The 20,480-nt window shown below is 42.2% G+C and overlaps 1 protein-coding gene across 1 annotated transcript in view; it reads left to right on the forward strand.

Moving 5' to 3' along the window:
• The first annotated feature begins 13,116 nt into the window (after positions 1–13,116).
• The window catches only part of LOC106603262 (protocadherin-1), a 96,894-nt gene continuing 89,530 nt past the window's right edge, over positions 13,117–20,480 (forward strand). The window contains exon 1 of the mRNA XM_014196662.3: positions 13,117–13,808. The gene's annotated coding sequence lies outside the window, so the exon portion shown is untranslated. The remainder of the gene's footprint in view (positions 13,809–20,480) is intronic.

Genomic DNA, 20,480 nt, shown 5'->3' on the forward strand with positions numbered 1-20,480 from the left:
GTGAAGGCTATTCGTTGGCTTACATACAGTGCTTTCGGAAAGTATCCTGGCCCCTTGACCTTTTCCACATTTTGTTACGTTACAGCCTTATTCTAAAATTGATTAAAGAAAACATGTTCCTCATCAATCTACACACAATACCCCATAATGACAAAGCGAAAACAGGTTTTTAGAAATGTTTCCAAAAAACGAAATACCTTGTTTACATAAGTATTCAGACCCTTTGAAATGAGACTCGAAATGGAGCTCAGGTGTATCCTGTTTCCATTGATCATCCTTGAGTTATTACTACAACTTGATTGGAGTCCAGCTGTGGTAAATTCAATTGATTGGACATGATTTGGAAAGGCACACACCTGTCTATATAAGGTCCCACAGTTGACAGTGCATGTCAGAGCAAAAACCAAGCCATAAGGTCGAAGGAATTGTCCGCAGAGCTCAGAGACAGGATTGTGTCGAGGCACCGATCTGGGGAAGGGTACCAAAACATTTCTGCAGCATTGAAGGTCCCCAAGAACACAGTGGCCTCCATCATTCTTAAATGTAACAACCAAGACCAAGACTCGTCTGCCTAGAGCTGGCCGGCGGCCAAACTGAACAATAGGGGAGAAGGGCCTTGGTCAGGGAGGAGACCAAGAACCCGATGGTCACTCTGACCAAGCTCCAGAGTTCCTCTGTGGAGATGGGAGAACCTTCCAGAAGGACAACCATCTCTGCAGCACTCCACCAATCAGGCCTTTATGGTAGAGTGTACAGACAGAAACCACTGCTCAGTAAAAGGCATATAACAGCCCGCTTGGAGTTTTCCAAAAGGCACCTAAAGGACTCTCAGACCATGAGAAACACGATTCTCTGGTCTGATGAAACCAAGATTGAACTCTTTGGCCTGAATGCCAAACACCATGTCTGGAGGAAACCTGGCACCATCCCTACGGTGAAGCATGGTGGTGGCAGCATCATGCTGTTTTTTAGTGGCAGGGACTGGGAGACTAGTCAGGATTGAGGCAAAGATGAACGGTAAAGTACAGCCAGTTCCTCGATGAAAACCTGCTCCAGAGCGTTCAGGACCTCAGACTGGGGTGAAGCTTCACCTTCCAACAGGACAACGACCCTAAGCACACAGCCAAGACAGCGCAGGAGTGGCTTCAGGACAAGACCCTGAATGTCATTGAGTGGCCCAGTCAGAGCCCGGATTGAACCCAATCGAACATCTCTGGAGAGGCCTGAAAATAGCTGCAGCGATGCTCCCCATCGAACCTGTCAGAGCTTGAGAGGATCTGCAGAGAAGAATGAGAAAAACTCCCCAAATACAGGTGTGCCAAGCTTGTATCGTCATACCCAAGAAGACTCAAGGCTGTAACCGCTGCCAAAGGTGTGTCAATAAAGTACTGACTAAAGTGTGTGAATACTTATGTAAATGTGATATTTCAGTTTTTTATATTTAATACATTTGCAAAATATTATAAAAACCCGGTTATGCTATGTAATTATGGGGTTTTGTGTTGTGTGTAGATTGATGAGGGGAAAATAACTATTTATTTGTTTGAGAATAAGTCTGTAACGTAAGAAAATGTAGAAAAAGTCAAGGGGTCTGAATAATTTCTGAATGCATTGTAGCTCTGGTGAGTGTATGCTGGTTGAATGCTGAGGGAAAACTCATCTGGAAAATCACAATTTCTGTTTTAATGTGTTGCCCTCATCCTTTCCTTTGGGCCTTCTCTTATAATATGCAGATACTGTATGGGCCGTCAGGAGAGCTGTGTGGAGAATCAAACAGCACTGTAGTCTTTCAGCTGGCTAATCAAGAGATCAAACCAGCCACTGTCTCATCCCACGTCCTGTCAGACCCAATTCTGCCTGGACCGTCGGCTTTGGTTTCCATTTCTGCACTCATCTCTCTCCACCTCCTTTTGTCAATCCAAAACAATATCTTCATTTCAGCTGTGATCACTAATGCCAAGAGGGATTGCACAAATTGATGTTGAAGGACTAGAATCAGCAAAAAGTGCACTTTCAAATCAAATCAAATTTTATTTGTCACATACATGTGTTAAACAGATTTGATTGCAGGCGTAGCATAATGCTTGTGTTTCTAGCTCTAGTAAAGGAATGGAATTAAGAATATATACATATTTGGGCGAGCAATGTTGGAGCGGCATAGACTAAAATACAGTAGAATAGTATAGAATACAGTATAGACATATGACATGAGTAATGCAAACATATAAACATTATTAAAGTGACTAGTGTTCCATTATTAAAGTGGCCAGTGATTTCAAGTCTATGTATATAGGGCAGCAGCCTCTAATGTGCTAGTGATGGCTATTTAATAGTCTGTTGGCCTTGAGATAGAAGCTGTTTTTCAGTCTCTCGGTCCCAGCTTTGATGCATCTGTACTGACCTCGCCTTCTGGATGATAGTGGGGTGAACAGGCAGTGGCTCGGGTGGTTGTTGTCCTTGATTATCTTTTTGGCTTTCCTGTGACATCGGGTGCTGTAGGTGTCCTAGAGGGAAGGTAGTTTTCCCCCGTGATGCGTTGGGCAGACTGCACCACGCTCTGGAGAGCCCTGCGTTTGCGTGCGGTGGTAGTTGCCGTACCAGCCAGTGGTACAGCCCGACAAGATGCTCTCAATTGTGCATCTGTAAAGGTTTGTGAGGGTTTTAGGTGAGGTTGAAGAGGCTCTGTTGCGCCATCTTCACCATACTGTCTGTGTGGGTGGACCATTTCAGTTTGTCAGTGATGTGTACACCGAGGAACTTGAAGCTTTCTACCTTCTCCACTGTGGTCCCGTCGATATGGATAGGGGGATGCTTCCTCTGCTGTTTCCTGAAGTCCACGATCAGCTCCTTTGTTTTGTTGACGTTGGGTGAGAGGTTATTTCCCTGGCACCACACTCCCAGGGCCCTCACCTCATCCCTGAAGGCTGTCTCGTTATTGTTGGTAATCAGGCCTACTGCTATTGTCGTCTGCAAACTTGATGATTGAGTTGGAGGCTTGTGTGGCCACCCAGTCATGGGTGAACAGGGAGTACAAGAGGGGACTGAGCACGCATCCTTGCGTGATCCCATTGTTGAGGATCAGCGAAGTGGAGGTGTTTTTTATTTCCTTCACCACCTGGGGGCGGCACATCAGGAAGTCCAGACCCAGTTGCACAGGGCGGGGTTCAGATCCAGGGCCTATAGCTTAATGACTATGGTGTTAAAAGCTGAACTATAGTCAATGAACAGCATTCTTACATAGGTATTGCTCTTGTCCAGATGGGATAGGGCAGTGTGCAGTACAATGGCGATTGCATCGTCTGTGGATTTATTGGGGTGGAAAGCAAATTGAAGCGGGTCTAGGGTGTCAGGTAAGGTAGAGGGGATATGATTCTCGACTAGTCTCTCAAAGCACTTCATGATGACAGAAGTGAGTGCTACGTGGCGATAGTCATTTAGTTCAGTTACCTTTGCTTTCTTGGGTACAGGAACAATGGTGGACATCTTGAAGCATGTGGGGACAGTGGACTGGTATAGAGAGAGATTGAATATGTATGTAAACGCACCAGCCAGCTGGTCTGCGTATGCTCTGAGGACGCGGCTAGGGATTTCATCTGGGCCGGCAGCCTTGCGAGGGTTAACACGCTTATGTCTTACTCACGTCGGCCACGGAGAAGGACAGCCTACAGTCCTTGGTAGTGGGCCGTGTCGGTGGCACTGTGTTATCCTCAAAGAAGGTGTTTAGCTTGTCTGGAAGCAAGACATCGGTGTCCGCGACGTGGCTGGTTTTCCCTTTGTAGTCCGTGATTGTCTGTAGACCCTGCCACATCTCGTGTCTGAGCCATTAAATTGCGACTCCACTTTGTCTCTGTACTGACGTTTTGCCTGTTTGATTGCCTTACGGAGGGAATAACTACACTGTTTGTATTCGGCTATATTCCCATTCACATTGCCATGGTTAAACGCGATGGTTCGTGCTTTCAATGGTACGCTGTCCCACACACTAGGTTTGAGAGAGAGGAAACAAATAAACATATTAGTCATTATTAGGTAACTTTGATGTAGTTAACATTTTATAATGTAATCATCTCTATCAGTATCAGAAAGGTGTAGCAAACTGTAAAATGAAGCATACACACAAACTCTTGAATTCCCTTCAAATTGTTGAATTGTACATTTTAAACAAATCATGAAATAGCCCTTTGTGATAAAGACACATTGCAAGAGACCATCAGACATTTTGTCATGCAGAAAATCCATCCTCCTTTTCTATAGTACAAAGTTAGATTGTGTGCTGAAATGGTAAACTCATGTCCTCTCTCTGAACAAAGGGATAATCAAACACCTTTGTTTGTGATTCACAGAATACTACTGTACAATGTTTCCCCTCCTCTCTTCCTGATGCACATGTGTCCATGTGCGCCACCCCCCCCCCCCCCCATACACACACACACATGCGTGCACACACACACACACACACACACAGACACACAGACACACATGCGCAGACACACAGACACACACACACACACACACACACACACTTTACAGTACATCATTATAAAGTATATTTAAGCAATAAGGCCCGAGGGGGTGTGGTATTTGACCACGGCTAAGGGTTGTTCTTATGCACAACGTGGTATATTGGCCATATACCACGAATCCCTGAGGTGCCTTATTGCTATTATAAACTGGTTACTAACGTAATTAGAGCAGTAAAAATAAATGTTTTGTCATGCCCGTGGTATACGGTCTGATATGCCACTGCTTTAAGCCAATCAGTATTCAAGGCTTGAACCACCCATTTTATAATTACATTTAAAGGCTTAACTACAGGTGATTGACAGCGGAGTTGGCTGCCACTACCACACATTGTACTGAGAATGAGTCACCAGTGATGCACAATCAGGAAACAAAAACTTCCTGATTCTGAGAAAGTGTTACGCGGTGGAGTAATTTGTGTTCAGACATTATCACAACCATTAATTCATCTGTTAAGTGGCTGCTCTAAACCAAAGAGACGTCCACTACAGTACATCTTGAAAAATCAACACCTGGCCAAAGAGTGGGATTGTATATTTTACATACGTAGGAGCTGAAAATCTTTGAACGTCTTGGGGCTGTAATCAGTGAGCATTGTCACCAAATGATTGTACATACTGTGCCTTCAGAAAGTATTCATACCGCTTGACTTATTCCACATTTTGTTGTGTTACAGACTGAATTCAAAATGTATTACTACTATTTTTCTTTCACCAACACACAATACGCTATACGGGCAAAGTGAAAACAGGTTTTAAGAATCTTTTTTGAAAATGAAATACAGAAATATCAGATTTACACAAGAATTCACACCCTTGAGTCAATGCATGTTGGCAGCTATTACAGCTTTGTTTCTTTCTGGGTAAGTCTCTAAGAGCTTTGCTCACCTGGATTGTACAATATTTGGCCATTATCTTTTTCAAAATTCTTCAAGCTCTGTCAAATTGGTTGTTGATCGTTGCTAGATGATCAAGCAGATTTAAGTCAAAACTGTAACTCAGCCACTCAAGAACATTCAGTGTCTTCTTGGTTATTTAGGTTATGGTCCTGCTGAAAGGTGAATTAATCTCCTAGTGTCTGGTTGAATGCAGACTAAACCAGGTTTTCCTCTAGGATTGTGTCTGTGCCATTCCATTTATTTTTTATCCTGAAAAACTCCCCAGTCCTTAATGATTATAAGCATACCCATAGCATGATGTCGCCATCACTATGCTTGAAAATATGGAGAGTGGTACTCAGTAATGTGTTCTATTGGATTTGCCCCAAATATAACACTTTGTATTGAGGACAAAAAGTTTTGCTTTCCAAAATGTTTTTGCAGTACTACTTTAGTGCCTTGTTGCAAACATGATGGTGGTTTTGGAATAGTTTTATTCTGTACAGGCTTCCTTCTTTTGACTATTTAAATTAGGTTAGTATTGTGGAGTAACTACAATGTTGTTGATCCATCCTCAGTTTTCTCCTATCACAGCCATTAAACGTTATAACGGTTTTAAAGTCACCATTGGCCTCGTGAAATCCCTGAGAACTTTCCTTACTCTCTGGCAACCAAGTTAGGAAGGACACCTGCATCTTTGTAGTGACTGGGTGTATTGATACATCATCCAAAGTGTAATTAATAACTGCACCTTGCTCAAAGGGATATTTTATTTAATCTTTATTTAACTAGGCAAGTCAATTAAGAACAAATTCTTATTTACAATGACGGCCTACCCCAGACAACGCTGGGCCAATTGCGCACCACCCTATGGGACTCCCAATCACAGCCGGATGTAATGCAGCCTGGATTCAAACCAGGGACTGTAGTGACGACTCTTGCACTGAGATGCAGTGCCTTAGACTGCTGCACTACTCGGGAGCCCAATGTCTTCTTTGTTTTTACCCATATACCAATAGGTGCCCTTCTTTGCAAGGCAAGGTGGTTGAATCTGTGTTTGAAATTCACTGCTTGACTGAGGGACCTTTATAGATAATTGCATGTGTGGGGTACAGAGATGAGGTTGTCATTCAAAATCTAATTAAACAATATTATTGCACACAGAGATAATCCAATTCAACTTATTATGTGACATGGTAAGCACATTTTTACTCCTGAATTTAATTAGGCTTGCCATGGCTTTTCATATTTTCATATTTTATTAAACAAACATTTTGAAAAACATAATTCCACTTTGACATTATGGGGTATTGTGTGTAGGCCAGTGGCTGTAAAATAAAAAAAATGGAAACAAAGTAGCAGGGTGTGAATACTATCTGAAGGCACTGTAAATGTCCACCTAACCATAAAACTTCCATTAATAGGCGTTTATTTGCTTTAACACTGAACACAACCGGCGCAGAACCAGTTGTCTATTTCCTTAATATGGATGGAAACTATTGTGAAGTACTTGGGAAAGTGAGAGATCGCCAGGCAGGACCTACTGTATCATGTCCACACACAGGTCTTCCTGCTCATCAACGCAGTCTACATTGCTTTCGGAAAGTATTCAGACACCTTGACTTTTGCCACATTGTTTCTAAACAGCCTTATTCAAAAATGTATTGAATAGTTGTTGTTTTTTCCAGCAATCTACACACAATACACCATAATAACAAAGCAAAAACAGTTTTTTAGAATTGTTTGCTAAGTTATATATATATATACACAGTGGGGGGAAAAAGTATTTGATCCCCTGCTGATTTTGTACGTTTGCCCACTGATAAAGAAAGGATCAGTCTATAATTTTAATGGTAGGTTTATTTGAACAGTGAGAGACAGAATAACAACAAAAATATACAGAAAAATTGATTTGCATTTTAATGAGGGAAATAAGTATTTGACCCCCTCTCAATCAGAAAGATTGCTGGCTCCCAGGTGTCTTTTATACAGGTAACGAGCTGAGATTAGGAGCACACTCTTAAAGGGAGTGCTCCTAACCGCAGCTTGTTACCTGTAAAAAAGACACCTGTCCACAGAAGCATTCAATCAATCAGATTCCAAACTCTCCACCATGGCCAAGACCAAAGAGCTCTCCAAGGATGTCAGGGACAAGATTGTAGACCTACACAAGGCTGGAATGGGCTACAAGACCATCGCCAAGCAGCTTGGTGAGAAGGTGACAACATTTGGTGCGATTATTGGCAAATGGAAGAAACACAAAAAAACTGTCAATATCCCTCGGCCTGGGGCTCCATGCAAGATCTCACCTCGTGGGGTTGCAATGATCATGAGAACGGTGAGGAATCAGCCCAGAACTACATGGGAGGATCTTGTCAATGATCTCAAGGCAGCTGGGACCATAGTCACCAAGAAAACAATTGGTAACACACTACGCCGTGAAGGACTGAAATCCTGCAGCGCCCGCAAGGTCCCCCTGCTCAAGAATACATGCCCGTCTGAAGTTTGCCAATGAACATCTGAATGATTCAGAGGACAACTGGTGAAAGTGTTGTGGTCAGATGAGACGAAAATGGAGCTCTTTGGCATAAACTCAACTCGCTGTGTTTGGAGGAGGAGGAATGCTGCCTATGACCCCAAGAACACCATCTCCACCGTCAAACATGGAGGTGGAAACATTATGCTTTGGGGGTGTTTTTCTGCTAAGGGGACAGGACAACTTCACCGCATCAAAGGGACGATGGACGGGGCCATGTACCGTCAAATCTTGGGTGAGAACCTCCTTCACTCAGCCAGGGCATTGAAAATGGGTTGTGGATGGGTATTCCAGCATGACAATGACCCAAAACACACAGCCAAGGCAACAAAGGAGTGGCTCAAGAAGAAGCACATTAAGGTCCTGGAGTGGCCTAGCCAGTCTCCAGACCTTAATCCCATAGAAAATCTGTGGAGGGAGCTGAAGGTTCGAGTTGCCAAACGTCAGCCTCGAAACCTTAATGACTTGGAGAAGATCTGCAAAGAGGAGTGGGACAAAATCCCTCCTGAGATGTGTGCAAACCTGGTGGCCAACTACAAGAAACGTCGGAACTCTGTGATTGCCAGCAAGGGTTTTGCCACCACGTACTAAGTCATGTTTTGCAGAGGGGTCAAATACTTATTTCCCTCATTAAAATGCAAATCATTTTATAACATTTTTGACATGCGTTTTTCTGGATTTTTTTGTTGTTATTCTGTCTCTCACTGTTCAAATAAACCTACCATTAAAATTATAGACTGATCATTTCTTTGTAAGTGGGCAAACGTACAAAATCAACAGGGGATCAAATACTTTTTTCCCCCTCTGTATTTATATACATATATGTATATATACACAGTTGAAGTCGGAAGTTTACATACACCTTAGCCAAATACATTTAAACTCAGTTTTTCACAATTCCTGACATTTAATCCTAGTACAAATTCCCTGTCTTAGGTCAGTTAGGATCACCACTTCATTTTAAGAATGTGAAATGTCAGAATAATAGTAGAGAGAATGATTTATTTCAGTTTTTATTTCATTCATCACATTCCCAGTGGGTCAGAAGTTAACATACACTCAATTAGTATTTGGTAGCATTGCCTTTAAATTGTTTAACTTGCGTCAAACTTTTCGGGTAGGCCTCCACAAGCTTCCCACAATAAGTTGGGTGAATTTTGGCCCATTCCTCCTGACAGAGCTGGTGTAATTGAGTCAGGTTTGTAGGCCTCCTTGCTCGCAAAAACTTTTTCAGTTCTGCCCACAAATTTTCTATAGGATTGAGGTCAGGGCTTTATGATGGCCACTCCAATACCTTGACTTTGTTGTCTTTAAGCCATTTTGCGTTTAACTGCCTGACTGATGTCTTGAGATGTTGCTTCAATATGTCCACATCATTTTCCATCCTCATGATGCCATCTATTTTGTGAAGTGCACCAGTCCCTTCTGCAGCAAAGCACCCCCACAACATGATGCTGCCACCTCCGTGCTTCACGGTTGGGATGGTGTTCTTCAGCTTGCAAGCGTCCCCCTTTTCCCTCCAAACATAACGATGGTCATTATGACCAAACAATTCTATTTTTGTTTCATCTGACCAGAGGACATTTCTCCAAAAAGTACGATCTTTGTCCCCATGTGCAATTCCACACCATACTCTGGCTTTTTTATGGCGTTTTGGAGCAGTGGCATCTTCCTTGCTGAGCGGCCTTTCAGGATATGTCGATATAGGACTCGTTTTACTGTGGACATGCATACTTTTGTACCTGTTTCCTCCAGCATCTTCACAAGGTCCTTTGCTGTTGTTCTGGGATGATTTGAACTTTTCACACCAAGTATGTTCATCTCTAGGAGACAGAACACGTGTCCTTCCTGAGCGTTATGATGGCTGCGTGGTCCCATGGTGTTTATACTTGCATAGTATTGTTTGTACAGATGAATGTAGTACCTTCAGGCATTTGGAAATTGCTCCCAAGGATGAACCAGACTTGTGGAGGTCTACAATTTTTTTTCTGAGGTCTTGGCTGATTTCTTTTAGTTTTCTGTGATGTCAAGCAAAGAGGTGTTTGAGTTTGAAGGTAGGCCTTGAAATACATCCACAGGTACACCTCCAATTGACTCAAATGATGTCAATTAGCCTATCAAAAGCTTCTAAAGCCATGACATCATTTTCTGGAATTTTCCAAGCTGTTTAAAGGCACAGTCAACTTAGTGTATGTAAACTTCTGACCCAGTGGAATTGTGATACAGTGAATTTTACGTGAACTAATCTGTCTGTAAACAATTGTTGGAGAAATGACTTGTGTCATGCACAAAGTAGATGTCCTAACCGACTTGCCAAAACTGTGGTTTGTTAACAATAAATCTGTGGAGTGTTTGAAAAACAAGTTTTAATGACTCCAACCTAAGTGTATGTAAACATCCGACTTAAACTGTATATATATAAATATATATATATAAAATGAAATATCACATTTACATAAATATTCAGACCCTTTACTCAGTACTTTGTTGAAGACCATTTGGCAGCGGTTACAGCCTAGAGTCTTCTTGGGTATGAAGCTAAAAGCTTGGTACACCAGTATTTGGGGAGTTTCTCCCATTCTTCTCTGCAGATTCTCTCAAGCGCTGTCAGGTTGAATGGGGAGCATTGCTGCACAGCTATTTTCAGGTGTTTCCAGAGATGTTCGATCTGGTTCAAGTCCGGGCTCTGGCTGGGCCACTCAAGGATATTCAGAGACTTGTCCCGAAGCTACTCCTGCATGGTCTTGGCTGAGTGTTTAGGGTCATTGCCCTGTTGCAAGGTGAACCTTCGCCTCAATCTGAGGTCCAGAGCACTCTGGAGCAGGTTTTCATCAAGGATTTCTCTATACCTTACCATCTTTGCCTCGATCCTGACTGGTCTCATAGTCCCTGCCGCTGAAAAATATCCCCACACCATGATGCTGCCACCATCATGCTTCACCGTAGGGATGGTGCCAGGTTTCCTGCAGATGTGATGCTTGGCATTCAGACCAAAGAGTTCAACCTTGATTTGATCAGAACAGAAATTCTTGTTTCTCATGGTCTGAGAGTCTTTAGTTGGCTTTTGGCAAAATCCAAGAGGGCTGTCTTTTACTGAGCAGTGGCTTCCGTCTGGCCACTCTACCATAAAGGCCTGATTGGTGGAGTGCTACAGGATGGTTGTCCTTCTGGAAGGTCCTCCCATCTCCACAGAGGAACTCTAGAGCTCTGTCAGAGTGACCATCAGGTTCTTGGTCACCTCCCTGACCAAGGTCCTTCTCCCCCGTTTGCTCAGTATGTCCAGGCTGCCAGCTCTAGGAAAAGTCTTGGTGGTTCCAAACTTCTTCCATTTAAGATTGATGGAGGCTACTGTGTTCTTGGGGACCTTCAATGCTGCAGAAATGTGTTGGTACCCTGCCCCAGATCTGTGCCTCGACACAATTCTGTCTCGGAGCTCTACGAACAATTTCTTCCAGCTCATGGCTTGGTTTTTGCTCTGACATTCACTGTCAACTGTGGAACCTTATATAGACAGGCGTGAGCCTTTCCAAATCATGTTCAATTAATTGAATTTACCACAGGTGGACTCCAATCAAGTTGTAGAAACATCTGAAGGATGATCAATGGAAACATGATGCATCTGAGCTCAATTTCGAGTCTCATAGCAAAGGGTCTGAATACTTAGGTAAATAAGGTATTTCTGTTTTTAAATTTTAATACATTTGCAAACATTTCTAAAAACCTGTTTTCATTTTGTCATTATGGGGTTTTGTGTGTAGATTGCTGCGGAAATTATTTAATTTAATCTATTTGAGAATAATGCTGTAACGTGACAAAATGTGGAAAAAGTCAAAGGGTCTGAATACTTTCTGAAGGCACTGTATGTGTCTCTCCTTCTCGAGATGTCTTCACCACCAGCCAATCGTTAGATGCTTGGAGTAACACATGCAAATGTTGAAAGAAGAATAGTGTGAGAGCCACAGGCATTGTTGAAGACCTGCATCTTGGCGACGTGTCACTTTTGACCCCTCAGGTGTGTGTGGGCGGGAGCTCCGCCGTGATTGGCTACGGGCCGCTGTGTGTTTGAGTGGCAGCCCCTAATGAGAACCCTGGAGAGGTAACCCGACAGCTGTTTGTTTGCAGCTAATGAGAGACTGGAGGAGGAGTGTGTATCAGAGATGGGAACTCTCTGATAAAGGCTACCTTTACCAGGGCTGGAAAGAGGGGAAATAATGTTTCCTCTAGAGGAAGATGTTCGGGGCTCTCCTTTGTGTCATAGCAGTATGTTTGAGTCATTGCTCCTGGGCCATTGCTTATGCTCAGCAGCTGCTGTTGGGGGTGGGGGGTGGGACACAGAGGCTGGTTCCTGGAGAGGGACATGGTGTTCCCAGTTGAGTAATGATGATTTATAGCCCAAAGCTATGCCATGTTATATAACTAAACCCACCTGCATTTTCTAATTGATGATACACATTATTAGGTGTTTGTGAGGTGCAGCACTGCAATGCCTTGGTCAATAAGCTGTTGCTAGATGCCTGTTCACAGAGGCCACTGATGTCCACCCCCTTAATCAAATGGATAATAGGATACACATGAGTAGGCAACTATAGATATACTTCGCCAACAAATCATCACATCAAATAAAGATTTCACGTTTACAGTAGCCTACAGTACAGTAGCCTAGCCTATTATTTCAGACGAGACGTCAGACTGGTATATTAAGTCTTTACGGTGAGAGAGACGTTTCCCCCGGTAAACTAGTCGCCTGAGGGTGGCGCCAAAAGAGCAAATAGTGCCCCTTGTGCTTTCCTCTGTTGAGTTGGATTCCATTACAATCAAACTAATGCCAAAATATGATACATTGAATATATCAACAACTAAATAATCACATATGTGAGTAGATGGTTTTAGAAGTTTGTGAGAAACAAAATATCATGAGGTTAGTGTACTGACACATAAAATCACACCTGAAACCTATCCATAGAAACTCCCATCGGGAGATCGACTAACACATCTGTGTATGAGCTCAAGTAGCCTAAAATGAATATTAATTTCAGTCACCCTCTGTTTTAACATAAATTGTTGAAGTCCCACCATTATGATTGAGGTAGTAAATCCGTGTTTACGTCTCAAGTGTTCAGCCTGTGGCATCCAGTGATGTGGACGTGAAGTTGCTGAGGCTGAGACAGAGAGCGGAGTTCGGTGGAGCCCCACCTCCTACCACGCTCTTATGCGCGGTCTGGAGAGCAGAGCAAGTGCTGAAAAATTATTCTCACTTGATTTCTCATAACAAATACGTGCTTCGTTTACTGTACACGGTGACATATTCCGTTTTGTGATTAAGACACGTGTGACATTTTAAATACTTTAAAAAATATCGTTAAATCTGTATTTCGTGGTGTGCGGGTTTTACGCACGACATTCGCAACGCTTGAGAAACTTGGACTAAAAGGGATAGATAGGTTGAAGATGAGAGAGTGCATATCTTCGCTAAGGTGCAGTTGCAACATGATTTTAGAGTAGAGAAAAGCAATTGAACGTCGTGGCCAGAAGCATAGAGTTCATGACTATTGGTTAGTATCTGTAAAAACGAAATAAATTAATTCTAGCTTGATTTGTGTTATTTTTCGCGGTCAGAAAAAATAGCGTTTTTTTTTTTTTACAGCGGTAGAATGGAAGGCTGCACAATGACATGGGAGTGGATTCATCGAATTTGAGGGTAAAGTTATCAGTGGTACTAATGGATTTGCTCTAAACCGGTGATTTTTTTCGTCGTCGTGATACAGTATTTGGATTGATTCATTGATACTGAGGTTTGAGGGTTATATACCTGCCTCTGGGACGACAGAAGGAAAAACCACGAGACAATCGCACCCTAAGAAGTCTTTGGCAAAGGTAAATTAAATATATTGACAGAATAATGCTTTCCAAGATAAAAGCATGTACAGTATGTCATGTTTAAAAGTCAGACGTTTCTTAGTAAAGGTTAATTGCCTCTTTCTAAATAGGAAAGTATGTCTGATGATAAGATAATTTGTTGCTGTAGGTATAATTTCTAATACAATATACAGTCATTCATTAAATAGCCTAGTGTACAAAACACATTTAAAAGATGGGTCATTCAAACCACTCCCCAATAGTTCGTTTTCCTGCGAATCTGATTAACCAGGTGCAATAGCTTGAATCGGACACTTGTTTGACTAAAGCCCTTAAACGTCTGGAGTCGTCACTCTCTCTTTCTCTATCTCGCTCTCTCCCTCCCCGCAGTGAAAGCAAGAGATGCTCTTATCGACCAACTATGCATACTGACCAGCCATACAGGCTATATTCATTTAGCATCGTCTATCAATATTGCGTTCCCACTTCCCACATATTAAACGTCATTTTGACAGTCTACATGACTCCAGACGCAGCTCTACAGTGCGTATTTACATTTTTCAGAGACTGAACGCATTTCTTTAGTGATACACGCCAATGCTTTGTCCATACCCTCCCAAATATTGACAAGCAGTACACATGGGCAGAGTATGGATAAATATTGCTCCTCGTGGTGATTAGTATTATTGTTGTCTTGTCATAAAAAGTAACTATGCATCTAACTTCATATAGATTATTAGAGATTACTGAGAGGCAAGGGAGCAGTCTGTTATGCAGTCTATTGGCTTGCTACTCAAATCAATATGAAGTGTATAGACTAGCTCTTCTGGAGATAGTTCCGTCTGAGAATCTATGACAGACCCGTTGTTTGGTTCCCTTTTCAAGAACTGTGTTTTAATAATTATATTTGTGTGTTTATTGGTGAGCTGCTTCTTGTATGTTTTAGAGTCAGCATAAAGTGATGTGTTTCTGCACATATTAGATGTTAAGCATGGGTATGGCTTGAAGCTAAAGCCAGTGCTAGGGAAGGGATTTTCATCTTGGGCCATTCACACACATTTATTCAATCAGACCGCCATGTCTATGATGTGCAATCTTCAGACATTGATTTATCAAATTACTTTGAATTTCCAGTGAAGGCCTACTGTATGTACACATGCTTATTCATGCCTTAACTCAAGCTTTCAATGCATGATATACACAAGCCTTTGAGCTACACTCACATTCCTCAAATTCAGCTCTGTGTGTTTGTGACAAAGTGATTTCAACCCTTATACTTCTATGGTAACAGGGTGATTTAAAGAGACGTATTGCCATATGGCATGAACCCAAGGAATGAAACCATTAGTGGCATAGCAATATAGGCCTACTGTACTGTGTTTGAAATGGAATCATTGTGAGACAGAGGAATGATGAGTCAGTTAATGATGCATTGCTGCTGAGGCTTATCCCAGAACCTGTTGCAGTCTGATGACCATGATCTGTCAGTGACCAGGCTGTGGGGAAGAGAAAAGGTCACTGCCACACGGGAGGCTGATGTCACCAGGATGCCTCGTAAAAACTGTTGATAAAAGCTGCTTGTGCTGCTGCTGATAATGAAAATGGCGGACAAACATCAGGATTAGATCATTCTTATGTCTATAATTGTTCAATGCATGCAAACTACCCAGTAATGGCTAGTGCTATGGTTCTTCATACATCTGGACTGGGTTCTTCATACATCTAGGAATTAGAATACTAGAATGGACCTTAACCTTCTTATGATGGTTCAAAGGTCAGCCATGTTGGTCTGGGAGTTGGTCAACCATGGGTTGCCAGTGCTGTAATAAGATATTGTGTCAAACAATGAATGTGAAGAATGCATCTGCAATGTACATGTATGTATGTTAGCTAGCCAGCCAGTTTTAGAGGAATGATTCCAGAATTTAAAAAAATGAACTGCCAATATACCAACATTCCATTCAAATAATGCAGTCAATCCACAGCCATATACTGGCTAAAATCAGTTCATGTAAGGACAAGTTGTAAATGCAACAACAAGCACTGATATTGTATCATATAATAGCACTCACAGCTTTCCAAGAAAACACAATCGGAGACATTTATGGTCTGTTTGTATATATTTTAGAAGCTATTTATACAGAAAATGTGTATAAAACCCATATTAACTGTATTTATAGTTATATGACTATGTTAGGTGCACAATAATTCAATTAGACAATTTCTGATACATCACATGCCTTACTTTTATTTTCCTGCATATGTAAAGCAGGAAATGCATCACCTATGCCTCTACTGCCATTCATTTCAATAAGACTGCTTTTGGACTTCTCACTGACCATGATGGCTGCTATTTCGCCCCATTGTGGAACTTTGAGAGTTTATGACATATCCCCTCTAGTAATTTAATAGGATCTCTATGGAGTAGTTGATATTCTTCTTCATATATTTTGTCTCACTCAATATGATAGCAATCCAATGTTATGCATATTCTGAACTCTTGGATTATGTTTTATTAATGTTTACTTAGAAATATGCTGGAACTGCATGAGTAATTTAATATCACAATTACATCAGAATTATTATTATTATATTATTTTTGAGGGTGAATATAGCACAAGCCATTGCCCTCATTACTCGTTCTGGCTTTTCCAAAATTCCAGTGCTGGTGAACTCACCCTCTGTTGAGGAGATACACACAACTTGCAGTGCTGCAGCCCTCAAAAGCACACGTTATTACAGTCCAGGTTGAGTTGTAATTGTGTATCTGCTCTTATCCGTTACCTGAAAGTATACGGACTCTTATCTCAAATGGAAACTGGGCTTAGACTCTTCAGTGGAGTAGTCCACTCATAGGTATGAGTAAGCTATGTTTGTTACTCTGTGTATTGCTTCTGGAATTGAGGCTTTCATAGACTCTTATCTGACGATGAATGTGTGACTATAATCTGAGTTGTGTGTGTGTGTACCTGATCTGGAGACTGTTGAAAGAATATTGTTGTAATTATCTCCTTGGAAGTGATTATGTGATCACCTTTAATGAGTGTTTGGAGTCTCTTATCTAGAGGAAAGTGTGGTTATGGCTTTATTAAGGAGACATTTTAAAGAACCTCTGAGAGACATTCATTCACTGTATGGAGGCTCCTGAAGGGCCATATGACACTTATTGGGAGTGAGTTTTATATGATTAGCCTAACTGAGTGAGTGGTATCTTTTTTTCCCTTTAGTATTTAGGATCTCTTGGGATCTGTCTTAGATACTGTATGTCATCTGAGAAGCTTTTGAATTGTTTTCACGCAAGTCAATACAGTACTGCAGTTCAATGCTGCTTTCATCATGCTCCTTTGTAAAGCCACAATTTCAAAGGAGATATTGTTATGGATCATTGCTGTTGAACTTGATGACTGTCTTCCTCAGCAATGGTGGACATGGAGGATGAGGGTGATAATGTGCTCTGGGTTAACTAGCTGTCATTGTGTCATTAAGTTTATTTGTCTCCATATGTTTGTCACCACAAGCTGATCACATTAACAGGTCTATAGGGTGGAAGAGTAATGTATTCTCTGATCTCCTCTAATTTAGTTTATTTATAAAATCTTAATAGATGGCAACATGTTTAGTTTCTATGGAGCTGTATTCTTAGGTTTTTAAAAAATCTGTGCTTTACAATGTACTCTTTAAACATGCTTTTACTTCACATGCTATCATTCAAGCCACATCGACTGGAGGCTGCCCTGCAAATGTAAAAAGGACACATCAATAACTAAGCAATTAGTACATCAATAACGTGCACTTCCAATCTTAACGGATTCAAAGGAATTGGATTTCTAATTGGAATTCTAGACATGCTCATGTTTTGCTGTTTAGTTTCAACATGTATTTGCTTTGCTCTACTTTGGAACATTGTTGCATGCAAGGAGGGGCAGAAAAATACTGGCTTAAAAATATATGCAGCTATAGGATCGCTAAATTTGTTCACGGATGCTTTTTGACACACACACGCACACACTCACCCACATACTGTACACTTTTTCTATTCTTGTGGGGTCACAGAGTAACATTTATTTCCATTCAAAGTCCTATTTTCCCTAACCTTAACCATAACCTTGACCTCTAAACCTAACCCAAACCCCTAATTCTAGCTCTAACCCAACCGCTAAGCTTAAAGCCCTGTCCTTGTGGGGACGTGGGAAATGTCTACATGAGGAAGAATTTTCCTTGTTTTACTATCCTTATGGGGACTTTTGGCAATTTCAGGTCCAGACCACACACACACACACACACACACACACACACACACACACACACACACACACACACACACACACACACACACACACACACACACACACACAAGAAACGTTTATGGTCTGTTTGTATATATTTTCAGCAAACTTAAGATGTGTAAATGTTTGTATGAATATAACAAGATTCAACAACTGAGACATAAACTGAACAAGTTCCACAGACATGTGACTAACAGCAATGGAATAATGTGTCCCTGAAAAGGGGGGGGGGGGGGGGGGGGGGGGGTCAAAATCAAAATTAACAGTCAGTATCTGGTGTGGCCACCAGCTGCATTAAGTACTGAAGTGCATCTCCTTTTGGACTGCACCAGATTTGCCAGTTCTTGCTGTGAGATGTTACCTCACTCTTCCAAGGCACCTGCAAGTTCCCGGAAATTTCTGAGGGGAATAGCCCTAGCCCTCACCCGCTGATCCAACAGGTCCCAGACGTGCTCAATGGGATTGAGATCCGGGCTCTTCGCTGGCCATGGCAAAACACTGACATTCCTGTCTTGCAGGAAATCACGCACAGAACGAGCAGTATGGTTGGTGGCATTGTCATGCTGGAGGGTCATATCAGGATGAGCCTGCAGGAAGGCTCATCCTTCCTGCAGGGAGGAGGATGTCTTCCCTGTAATGCATAGCTTTGAGATTGCCTGCAATGACAACAAGCTCAGTCCAATGATGCTGTGACACACCGCCCCAGACCATGATGGACCCTCCACCTCCAAATCGATCCTGCTCCAGAGTACACGCCTCAGTGTAACGCTCATTCCTTCGATGATAAATGTGAATCCAACCATCACCCCTAGTGAGACAAAACTGTGACTCGTCAGTGAAGAGCACTTTTTGCCACTCCTGTCTGGTCCAGCGACGGTGGGTTTGTGCCCATAGGCGACGTTGTTGCCGGTGATGTCTGGTGAGGACCTGCCTTACAACAGGCTTACAAGCCCTCAGTCCAGCCTCTCTCAGCCTATTGTGGACAGTCTGAGCACTGATGGAGGGAGTGTGCGTTCCTGGTGTAACTCGCCAGTTGTTGTTGCCATCCTGTACCTGTCCCGCAGGTGTGAAGTTCAGATGTACCGATCCTGTGCAGGTGTTGTTACACGTGGTCTGCCACTGCGAGGATGATCAGCTGTCCGTCCTGTCTCCCTGTAGCGCTGTCTTAGGCATCTCACAGTACAGACATTGCAATTTATTGCCCTGGCCACATCTGCAGTCCTCATGCCCCCTTGCAGCATGCCTAAGGCACGTTCACGCAGATGAGCACAGACCCTGGGCATCTTTCTTTTGGTGTTTTTCAGAGTCAGTAGAAAGGCCTCTTTAGTGTCCTAAGTATTCATAACTGTGACCTTAATTGCCTACCGTCTTTAAGCTGTTAGTGTCTTAACGACCGTTCCACAGGTGCATGTTCGTTAATTGTTTATGGTTCATTGAACAAGCATGGGAAACAGTGTTTAAACCCTTTACAATGAAGATCTGTGAAGTTATTATGATTTTTACGAATTATCTTTGAAAGACAGGGTACTGAAAAAGGGACGTTTCTTTTTTTGCTGAGTTTACATACAAACATACAATACAAGTCAAACGTTTGGACACAACTACTCATTCAAGGGTTTTTCTTTATTTTTACTATTTTCTACATTGTAGAATAATAGTGAAGACATCAAGACTATGAAATAACACATATGGAATCATGTAGTAATCAAAAAAATCTATTTTATATTTGAGATTCTTCAAAGTAGCCACCCTTTGCTTTGATGACAGCTTTGCACACTCTTCGCATTCTCTCAACCAGCTTCACCTGGAATGCTTTTCCAACAGTCTTGAAGGAGTTCCCACATATGCTGAGCACTTGTTGGCTGCTTTTCCTTCACCCTGCGGTCCAACTTATCCCAAACCATCTCAATTGGGTTGAGGTCAGGTGATTGTGGAGGCCGAGTCATCTGATGCAGCACTCCATTACTCTCATTCTTGGTCAAAAAGCCCCTACACAGCCTGGAGGTGTGTTTTGGGTCATTGTCCTGTTGAAAAACAAATGATAGTCCCACTAAACACAAACCAGATGGGATGGCATATCGCTGCAGAATGCTGTGGTAGCCATGCTGGTTAAGTGTGCCTTGAATTCTAAATAAATCACAAACAATGTCACCAGCAAAGCACCCCCACACCATAACACCTCCTCCTCCATGCTTCACGGTGGGATCCACACAAACGGAGATAATCCGTTCAACTACTCTGCATCTCACAAAGGCACGGCAGTTGGAACCAAACATTTCAAATTTGGACTCATTTGACTGAAGGGCAGATTTCCACCGGTCTAATGTCCATTGCTTGTGTTTCTTGACCCAAACAAGTCTCTTCTTCTTGTTGGTTTCCTTTAGTATTGGTTTCTTTGCAGCAA

This window comes from Salmo salar, chromosome 04 (assembly GCF_965601325.2).
Source record: "Salmo salar chromosome 04, fSalSal1, whole genome shotgun sequence".
In the NCBI taxonomy this organism is placed as follows: domain Eukaryota; kingdom Metazoa; phylum Chordata; class Actinopteri; order Salmoniformes; family Salmonidae; genus Salmo; species Salmo salar.